At 51.3% G+C, this 9,959-nt stretch overlaps 1 pseudogene across 1 annotated transcript in view; it reads right to left on the bottom strand.

Moving 5' to 3' along the window:
• Positions 1-473: 473 nt before the first annotated feature.
• LOC308512482 (cyclin-Q-like) overlaps positions 474-9,959 on the bottom strand; it is a 196,412-nt pseudogene continuing 186,926 nt past the window's right edge. Inside the window, exon 2 of the transcript in view lies at positions 474-533. The product of the transcript in view is annotated as a cyclin-Q-like (transcript). The remainder of the gene's footprint in view (positions 534-9,959) is intronic.

The raw sequence follows: 9,959 nt of genomic DNA, 5'->3' as shown, positions 1-9,959 counted from the left end.
TGGCAGAGCCTATGGCAACCCTTGGCAGACAGGTGACTGAGGCAGGTTTGGAGTGAAAGGCTGCCATGGCCAAATCTCTAAGTGCAGAACTTAACCCCTGAAACCTCACCTCTTATTGGCTTTCCCCTTGTCATTGCAATCCTCACTTGGTTCTATTGCATCATCTTCCCTTCCACACCACTTACAAGGATGCCCAAAGCTACCATCCCCTGGCCTGAAGCCTCCATTACGCCAATTCCTAGCAAGGAGTCCCTTTAGTAGCCTCTGTCCTAGTGCATACGTCCTACCTTTGTCTGGGGGGTTATGTCACAACATGCAAGGTGACAGAGCGGTGAACGAGACACTGACTGTGTGGCCCGTCTAGTGGCTCAGGCACTCTAGCACTGCTGAGGGACAGCACACAGGAGAGCCCATCACTGTGCACTGAAATGGAAAGGGACTCGATCTGGTCGTCAGGGAAAGATCGCCACCCCTCACTTGAGGATCTCGTCCAGGTGGCCTCTGAAGATGGAGACACCATCCAAATTGAGGTCCTGGAGGTGGGGCAGACTGAGGAACTGAGAGGTGACCAGGCTAACACACTGCTCCTCCTCCTCCAAGGTTGTGTGAGAAGACGTGAAGACGTGGGAGAGACGGAACCGGCGCAGATTGCCCGTCTGGCCCAGGTAAGGAGCGAACTTTCTCAGAGTAGACAGCTCCAGGTACAGTTTACCTCCAAATCCTGGACAGAGTCCAGCTGCACCATATCCAGGATGTTAGTGTTTTGCTTCGACATCGCAAAAACCTTCAGCTTCTTACAGCTAAGGTGCAGCAAACCTCTCCTCTCGCTGACTTTCTTAATCAGGTAGCTGAGGGACTCATCAAGGACACCTTTCTTGAGGCAAAGGTCTACTAACAGCTCCACGGGGGCCAAGGGTGGATTTGGCCTGGCCGTTAAGCTGTTCACTTTCCCCCTCTTCCTCATGGGCTGCGGGGCCTCAGGCTCCAGCAGTGAGCACAGATGGGCTCTGGTTCCGGCTCACACGATCCAGAATTCCTGATGAACTCTCTTCTGTAAATTAAGCACCTGCAGTTTCCATCTCCTGTGGAGAAAATAGGAGTTATGCTCGGGTGCATTATGATAACAAGGAATAAGACCATGAGTCTAGGAATCTGGGCAGCTGGGCCAGACACCTGACTGGACTTTTGACTCAATGTCCCAGAATCACCTGCTCCTGGTGCGACTGGGATCCTTCATGGTCCCCATTCCTGGTACATTTAGGTGCCACCAGGAAGGAGTGGGCTCGTGTCCCTTCGGTCACCCTTGGCATTTTCATCAGCCTTATGTATCTGAAGCCTGTTCCCAGAATGACACCAGCAGTGGCTCCAAGGCCTGCCTCAGTTCTCCCTTTGGCCCTGCGCACTCCCCTATCCCAGCTGCAACTGCTCAGATCCCCAGGGTGCTACCAGGCTACTGAATCCCCCATACCTGTGTCGAGTGTCCTGGGCAAGCAGGGCATCGAGTCCCTCGAGCACAGCCTGCAAGATATCCTGGTAAGGCTGCCGATGGTTCATCAGGGCCCCCAGAGGGAGGCAGGGGAAGGGCCAAGCCTGCACCATGGCCTTCAGGACTCTGCTGTGCTTCCCAGCGAAGGCTGCCATGAACAAAGGTGGGAAGAGCTCCATAGTAAGCCACTCCAGAGCAGCGATGGCTGAGGCTTCATCCCGCAGCAGGCTCTGACATGCCAGTTCCAGGAGTCTGCGTGGAGCTGGGAGGCTCATCCCCATGAAGCTGCTATGAAAGAGATCATGGGAGACAGTCAGGAGCAAGGCATCTTGTCAGGCTGAGCATGTGCAAACCCGGTCCTTCTCCCTTCAGAGGGACCAGCTGAGGGCCAAAGGCACTCCTCCAGCAACAACTGGAGCGCCCCCCAAATTACCCCAACCCCGTTTTCTGCTTAGAATCTCAAAGCCACTCAGCCCTGCCTCTCCTCTGCCACTGGCAGGACAAGAACCAGGCACCAAGGAGGGGTGAGATAACAACTGGACACCTCCCACTTCTACCCACTGGCTAGCTGGAATTCTGCTGTGCAGTGAGTACTGGGACACCATAGAGAGGATTCCACCCTTTACAGAAAAAAAGTTTCTGAGGATCACTGAAGGACTGAAAACGCCTGGAGTAGGGACCAGCCTGTGGCCCAGGACTGCCTCTTGCTAATTTCCAGGAAATAAAATAGATGGGGAAGATTAAGGAACACCCACACAATGGGTACCATTGAGGCCTTTGACACATTTTAAATGAGGAATATAAAAGCAGCACAAACGTTTCCTGAAGCAAGGGGGAGCTGGAGGTGAGAAAAATAACCATTAATTCCAACATGTACATTTTACTGTGTGTCCCTTCTATGAATATTAGAATGCCCACTTTATACATGACAACAGATGGCTCACATGTCACAACTAAGGCTCCTCACAATAAGAGACTGCAAGCCCTGGTCAGTGTTGCTCAGTGCGTTGAGCCTCCTCCTGTGCCCCCCAAAGGTCACCTGAGGGCTCCATTCCTAACCCCCGTAGGGGGTGGGCAGGAGCCAGTTGATGGATGTTTCTCACATCAATGTTTCTCTCTCTCTCTCCGCCCACTCCCTTCCTCTCTTTCTAAACATCAATTGGCTGTTATGAAAGACTTTCATTAAGACCTGTTTTCACACAGACAGCCCAGCCACTAAAAACTACAAAAAGGATTTTGCCACTTTGGCCTACAATAGGTTCCTTAGCAATACTTGACTTTCAGACACAGCGAAAACTTACCCTTTGAACCTCTATGAATGGCAAACGCCAAAACAGAAATCAAAACATTTTAGATTAAGGCAAACCTGCATCCAGAGGCAAAGGCAAATTCTGCTCATTTGTATGGAAGAAAGGACAAATCTCTGGGTTCTTGGCCTGCAGGTCATTGGGGATCGCCTTAGGCTCCTGACTCACCAGAGCAGCATGGTGCAGGGAGCCCTGTGCTCAGAGCTTGACATTGACTCTCACGCTCTAGATTCTGTTCCCTCCTCGGCCTCCTCAGAAGCCATCATGCCCCGTCTGACCACACGTTCCTTTTGAGGTCCTAGCTGAAATGGCTACTTCCACCTGAGAGCAAAACCTTAGCCCTGGATCTCCAGGCATTTAATCCTGATGGGGTTTTGCACTCTCCACACCTCCAACTGAACCCTAGGTCCATTCATGAAAGGAAAAGAAAAGGAAACCATCCTGGAAGTAGACTTGATGTGGGTGTTGGTGCCACATCAAAATTCCCTAATGTTCCCTTTAACACACCTTTAGGGAGACAGTGTATCGTCTGAAGAGTGAAAGAATTTCAATGCAACTGTATTGAGTACCAAACAGCCCCTGAGACTTGATGTTACCTACAATTGCAAATCCCGTACCCATTCAAAGAGGAACAGAGGGACAGTTGGTCTTCCAGATTTTGAGGAGCAAGCCTTCCCCAGAGGAGGTCAGGCCAAAATCACATCTAGGGATTGATCAGGAGAAGGGAGGGGCTGCACGTTTGGAATGGGACCAAGGGAATTACCCAGGACAAGGTGAACATTGGGGAAACTCAAATACACTGACTGCATCAACTTGAGAACTTATAAGGCTAGTGGTGAAGAAGGAAACTGGGTGGATCCCTTAAACCCAAGCTGACGGGGAGTATAGGCAGGAGATTCTGTCACCCTTCCTCTGTGGAGGTAAAGGGCATTTCCTCTCAGAAGAACCAGATCAGCTCAGCAACCTGGCTTGAGAAAATTAAATGTGAAAATGTGGGTTGTGGTGAGGCCAGAGGAGGGGTGTGGCAGCTGAACCTGGGATGTGACTTATACAATTCTGAAAGCCACTGAGTGCTGAGAGTCGTGTCTCTTTGGAATCTTGGAGGCACAGTGAAAAATAAATGTGGGCCAAAATACCTGTGTATCCTTACCAAGGAGCTGCTACGGAGGGCATTCATTTTAGCTCAAGCATCCTATTACACATCCCAACCTTTCACAGGCAACAGGTTATTCCCAGCCAAGTTCCAGGGCCGGGGCCCTAAACATGACTGCCAAAGTCTGTATAAATAACTAATGTTTGCTCAACCCTAGGGAACAATCCATGCAAATTTGGCTTCAGAAAGCTCCTTCTGGGCCCCGGCCTACAACTCTCACTCAGATTGTGAGGGAAGATGTCCTCTCTCAGGATTAAGCACAGTGCACAGATACACCTTCCCCTTCAGAAGATTTGAAGCTGTACTTGGCATGTAAGGATCTGCCATAGTTTGGGATATCCCCATGCTGTACTGAGTCACACATTGGATCTTTTGAAATCCAGGGAGACACAGACAGAGAGAGAGCCAGAGAGCGGGGGGAGAGGAGGGGGGGCTAGAGAGAGAGAGACAGAGGCAGAGAGGAGCAACTTTTCTGTAGGCTCTTCTGTACCCCCTGCATTGTGATTCCCAAACAACTTTCATATTCCAGGCAGAGGGATCATGTGACAGATTACCACAGTGGTGTTGACCTGAAAATTCCAGACTGGCTGATGAGATTTCTGGAAGTGGTTCAAACTGTAATGAGGTCAGCAGTTGAGTCTAGACTTGGTATCATGGGCTTAAAGCCGGAGAGGTGCCACCTGAGGTGAGATTTTCTCTTTAACACAAACATTACATTCACCAGGCAGAAACTGGAAAATTGGAGGAGCCCAAGCTCAGGCAGCTTCTATGAGATCCCAGTGTCCAGGAGATACAAGGAGGCAGGAGGGACCACTTAGAATGACCTAGAAACAAAGTGTGAGCGAACATGCCTTCTTCATGAGCAAGAAACACTCCTCTACCCTCCCCCCCCATACGGAGCCTGCTTTCCCAGGGCATGTGCTGTGGCACTGAAGGCAGGAGAACTTCATGCCCAGTATTGGACAGGCTCCGCCGACTCCCAGCACCCACACATGAATTTGGGGGATGTTTTTACCACATCCTGGTCTCCTGCCACCTGCTCTCATCATGGCCCTCACTTATGTACAGGACACAGTAGCCTCTGAGCCCATGAGAAGGGCCGTCCTGCGCAACCGCCTTCTCCAGTCACAAAGTAGCTACTGTGATCCCAGGTCATCTGCCCTTGTGACCTCTTTTAAGAAAGGGGGTCCTTAGAATGTGCTCCAAGTCTGGGACCCTCTTTATGCATCCCTGGAATGTCAGTCAGCCCATCAGGAACCTGATGCTGGGGACACTACTGACAACAGAAATCAGGAGTTCTCCCCAATTCTTCTGAGCTGTTTTGCAGAACGTGACAAGCTACAGTGTACAGAAGGAAAATCAACATCCCAGCTGCCTTTCTGGATCCAAAGAGCCACCAAAGAGGCAGGACGATGCCCTTCCTGGGTTCCACAGCAAGCCCTGCCTCTGTGGGCCTTCAGAGACCCTGGGGACCAGTCCTCATGCATGGGCTTTCCCATCGTCCAATCTCTTAACCCAGCCTTCGAGCAGATACCCCCAGCGGCTTCTTTACCTCTGCAGTCAGACCTCTTCCTACACTGACCTATTTTGTCCTCTGTGCCTTTTTCAAACTCACAAGTCTCTGCTGGCACTACCTGCCCTGCCTGTGCCCAACAATACCTGGTTTCACTTCAGACCCAATGACATCTAGACCTAAACAACGATTGCCCCTCTTTCTTGCTCCCCAAGGAGAACATGCTTCACAACCAGGACATGCCTGGGTCTAGCCATTGAATGCCAAGGACGCTGTAGGAGGGCTGGCAGGAGGCAATGGCACAGAGTGGACATGTTCTCAGGGATGTCCACGGATCGGCCGATCCTCGCCCGCCAAAGACAGACTCCTCTCCTCTCTCTCTTCAATACATGATTTACTCAAGAACAGTCACTGAGTGCCTAAGGTGCATTCACTGCTATTCCGGGTGACTTGCAGGGACACTTCATGAGAATGTCATGGTCTTCCTCAGAGTATCTCTGAGGCACGAACCCTCACTTGTCTGAGTAGAGAAATGAAAAAACAAAACAACTGGGCAGGAAAATGTGTAAATCACAGGCTGGTCTTGCTTTGCCCTGTAGAGCATGTCTCACAGAATGGTACCTCCAGGTATAACCTGCCCAGCAATCCTAATAACCATAGGAAAAGTTGTCATTTTTCAATGGCCATTACAAATTTTTATCACAACATTAAAAACTCTGTTAGAAACATACCATACATGCAAATAAATAAAGTTTTAAAATCACTACTTAGCACCCTGTGATTTTAAATATTTGAGAATTAAAAAGTGACATGCGCTTTGCAAACTATTTCCTGAGTAGGTTAAACATAGCTTGCGAGTCTTCTGCTCATACAACTTTCCACACAGAGTGAGAGTCTTTTCCATGCCCTGGTCAAGTGTCACATTGCTTTCTAGGTTTGGATAAGCTTCCAAGGTCCCATTCCTTCCTGCTGCCTACGTGGGCACATGTCTCTGGGAGAGTTCCTTTAGCGTGAAGCTCTTTGGCCTCATGGCTTACCCTGGGACCTCTCCATCCTTTTTTTTGGTCACAACCATGTTGATCATTTACACTTCTCTGGGAGCTGGCCATTGTGAACCAGAAGCTGGGTTCTGAGTCATGAGGATGAGTAAAAGTAATTTCTCATGTTTGGCAGAATTTAAGAAATTATGGAAGCATTTCACTTTCCAAGCCTCATTACTTCTCTCTCCAGGCAAGGGACCTTGGCTGGGACCATCAACTGACTACCTTCTCCATGTGCAGTATCTGATGCCTGAATCAGTCACCTGCACTCGTATCTCTGAGTGAGTCATGGGACGGTGACAAAAGAACAAGGCCCTGATTCCTGATGTACGGCTCCCATGGCCATAACCAGGGCCAGCCTGATGGGAGTATGCCTAGAGAAGTCACCAGTGAATGGGAACATGCCACTCTCTGTGTGGCAGCGGTGGACACAATCAGGGTCATGGGCAGAGAGCAGGAGTACCCATTTAGGTGACAATCACCCGCCACAATCCAGGTGCTCGGCAGGTCTGTGCTCAGCCATGGTGTAGGGACCCAGTCAGGTCTTCAGGAGGATAGGGTAGGTGATGTTTGATATTCTCAGGGAGAACTAGGAATGACCTGCAAGTTTATAAATTTACTGATGAGGTGTCACCCACAAAATCTGGGTAGCAGTTGTGCAAGGAGGCCCCTCCCACAGCTGAGGTAGAGGGAAAGAAAGGGTTGGGGAACCCAGCTCAGCGCTGAGGCCACAGGAGGCATAGCTCCAGGGTGTCTCCCACTTGGCCTGAGCTCCGCTATGCCCCGCCGCCTCATCCTCTGCACAGGTGGATCATACTAAGGAGGGCACCTTCCTGCAGCCCAGGGCTGACAATTCTCTGAGCCCAAACTACTCTGGAGTCGTGGCCTTGATCTCTTCTCTCAGGGTCCTGTGACCAGTATGTCCTTAAATAGCCACTCTCAATGTGGCTGAGACACTAGTAACAAGAGGGGTTACCACCAGGTGACCTTAGTACCAGCAGCATCTGTGTGAGGCCTGATACTCCCAATGCATGAGGGCGACGTCTCTCCATCCCCATTCTGTAGCTCCCAGGCCTCCCTGACCTCCTTGGGCTGTAGCCAGGGGGAAGGTGGTGCACTACTGTTACTTTGTTTCAAGAACCATCCCTTACCCTCAGTGGTCCAAGCTCAGGGGAAGAGACCAAAACTTACCTGTCACCAAACACCAGTTAAGTCAGTCTGTGGGTTCTCATGCCAGCCCTGCTCCGAGCAGAGTTGCTGAACAAGGGGTCCCTAACACACTACAGCTTCTTGTCTCATGCTCGCTCTCTTTTACCCCATGAAAACACAGGAGAACAAATGAGTTTTGGAGGACATGACCTGATAATACAACGGCTGCTCCTGTTTCTGCTCCCCCAGGAGGAGCCTGAGGATGCAGATCCCACCTTTTTCCCTAATGATGAGAATGGAAGAGGTGCAGGGCTTCTCTAGACACTCAAGGAGGCTCCCGTAACCAGCACACCTGAAGATGTCTTCCTTCCATGCTGGTTCAGCTCAGAATGGCCTCACGCCCTCCAGTACTTGGTTGCCCTGGTGGTCCATGGTCTCAGTTACCTGTGTCAACCCAGGTCAGAGTAAGAACCAAATGGTCCCCAAATAAGGAAACACCATGTTAACACATGTATGTAGGAAGCCATGGGCTCCTGTGAAAATCTTTTAGAATACCGTGGAGGAATCTGAAAACTGGAGATGTACCCAGGCTGGTTGGGCATCGTCCTACTAGTGGAAGGGCACAGGGTAGGGGCACGTACAGGAGTCAACACTATTTCTCTGCTGTCTCTCCCACACTCCTCTCTCTGTCAAATGGATGAAAAGAAAAGAAACCCAGATTACTTGAGAAGATGGCGGCTGGCAGGACGGAGGGGGAAAAGGTGATGTGAGTGACAGGGGAAAGGAGAATGTGTGGATGTGTGTGTTTGTTTGTGTGTGTGTGTGTGTGTGTGTGTGTGTGTGTGTGTGTGTGTGTGAGTCAGGGACAGTTAAATATGGCAGGAGTATCAGAGCCTGGCAGAACCAGCTCTCCTGGACAGGGAGCACCTACCACCTCTGTGGACATTCCACACCATCTGGAAGTGGGGAGCAGCCTCTTGTAGGAACTCATAAACACCACTGCCAACACAGGCCTTAAACACTGCCCGCAACCCGGCAGCCATGCCAGCCCAAATCCTGCTGCCCCACCCAAAGACCAGTAGACCCTAGGACCTCCACCTCCAAAGGTACTGGCCTCCCAGAACAGTATGTGAGACATCGCCCCACCCCAGCAGCAGATATCTGGACACCACAGTTGCGCTTTGCCTGAGCGCAGGCCTCCTGAGCCCACCCTCCACAGGCCTCTCCTGGGTGCGGCTGAGAGCACCTGCTGGGCACACTCTTAGCCAAACAAGGGCACACTGCTCCAGCAGTAGAAGTTCTAAATTCCCTCTCCCTGGATACCTGCCCACAGACACCTCAGTCGTGCGGCTTCAGAGACAGGGCCTTTCAGTTTGCGTCAGTGCGCCGCACTGACAAATGTACCTTAGTTGCCCCTGTTAACCGCCACAGGACGTGCATATCCAACCACGGACACCGCAACAAAAACTGAGTCTTCCCACCCAACAGCTGCAGAACTCTGGACACCACAGTTGCACCTTTCCAGTGTCCAGGCCTCCTGAGCCCAACCACCCCAACAGACATTTCCTGGGTGACTCTGCGAGCCCCTGCTGGGGACGCCCAATTTCAACCAAGACCACAAGGCAGCAAAAACTGAGATATACCCCTTCCTATAGCTGACTTCTGGACACCGCAGTTGCGTCTTTTCAGCACACAGGGCTACTGAGACTGCTGCCCCTAACGGCAGCTCCTGATGCCACTTTGAGCCCCAGCTGGGCGTGCTCATATCCAAACAAGGCTGCACAGCCCCAGCAGTAGAAATATGGACTTCGCCCATCCCGACTGCCAAACAACATACACCATGGTCCAATGGTTTCAGCACTCAGGCCCCCTGAGGCCACCGCACCAGCAGGTTACTCTCAGGGCCTCTGTGACCTGCCACTGGGCACACTAGTATCCAACCAAGTGCTGAATGGGCCAGCAGAAGATAGTCGGACTTCCTCCTTTTCATCTGCAGACCTCTGGTCACTGAATTGCACTGATCCAGCACCCAAGTCCCCTGAGCCTGCTGCAAGGCACAACATGCTGGCATCCAGTCCCCACAGTAGCGCTGTTCCAGCACAAGGGCCCCCTGAGCCCACTACCCCAGTAGACGATACTTGGGTACCTTTGTAAGCAGGCATTGGGCATCCAAACCAATTATGGATGCTCATCCCCAAAGCAGAAAATGTGACTTCTCCCTACACGGGCCACAGGCACAGCACAATCACTCTGATCCAGTGTGTACACCCCACAAGCACACACCACTTGCAGACAGCTCCTGGTGCTATCA

This window comes from Myotis nattereri (assembly GCF_964212035.1).
Source record: "Myotis nattereri genome assembly, chromosome: Y".
NCBI lineage: Eukaryota > Metazoa > Chordata > Mammalia > Chiroptera > Vespertilionidae > Myotis > Myotis nattereri.
The sequence above is the reverse complement of the archived record's forward strand: the minus strand, read 5'-3'. Positions and strand labels throughout refer to the sequence as shown.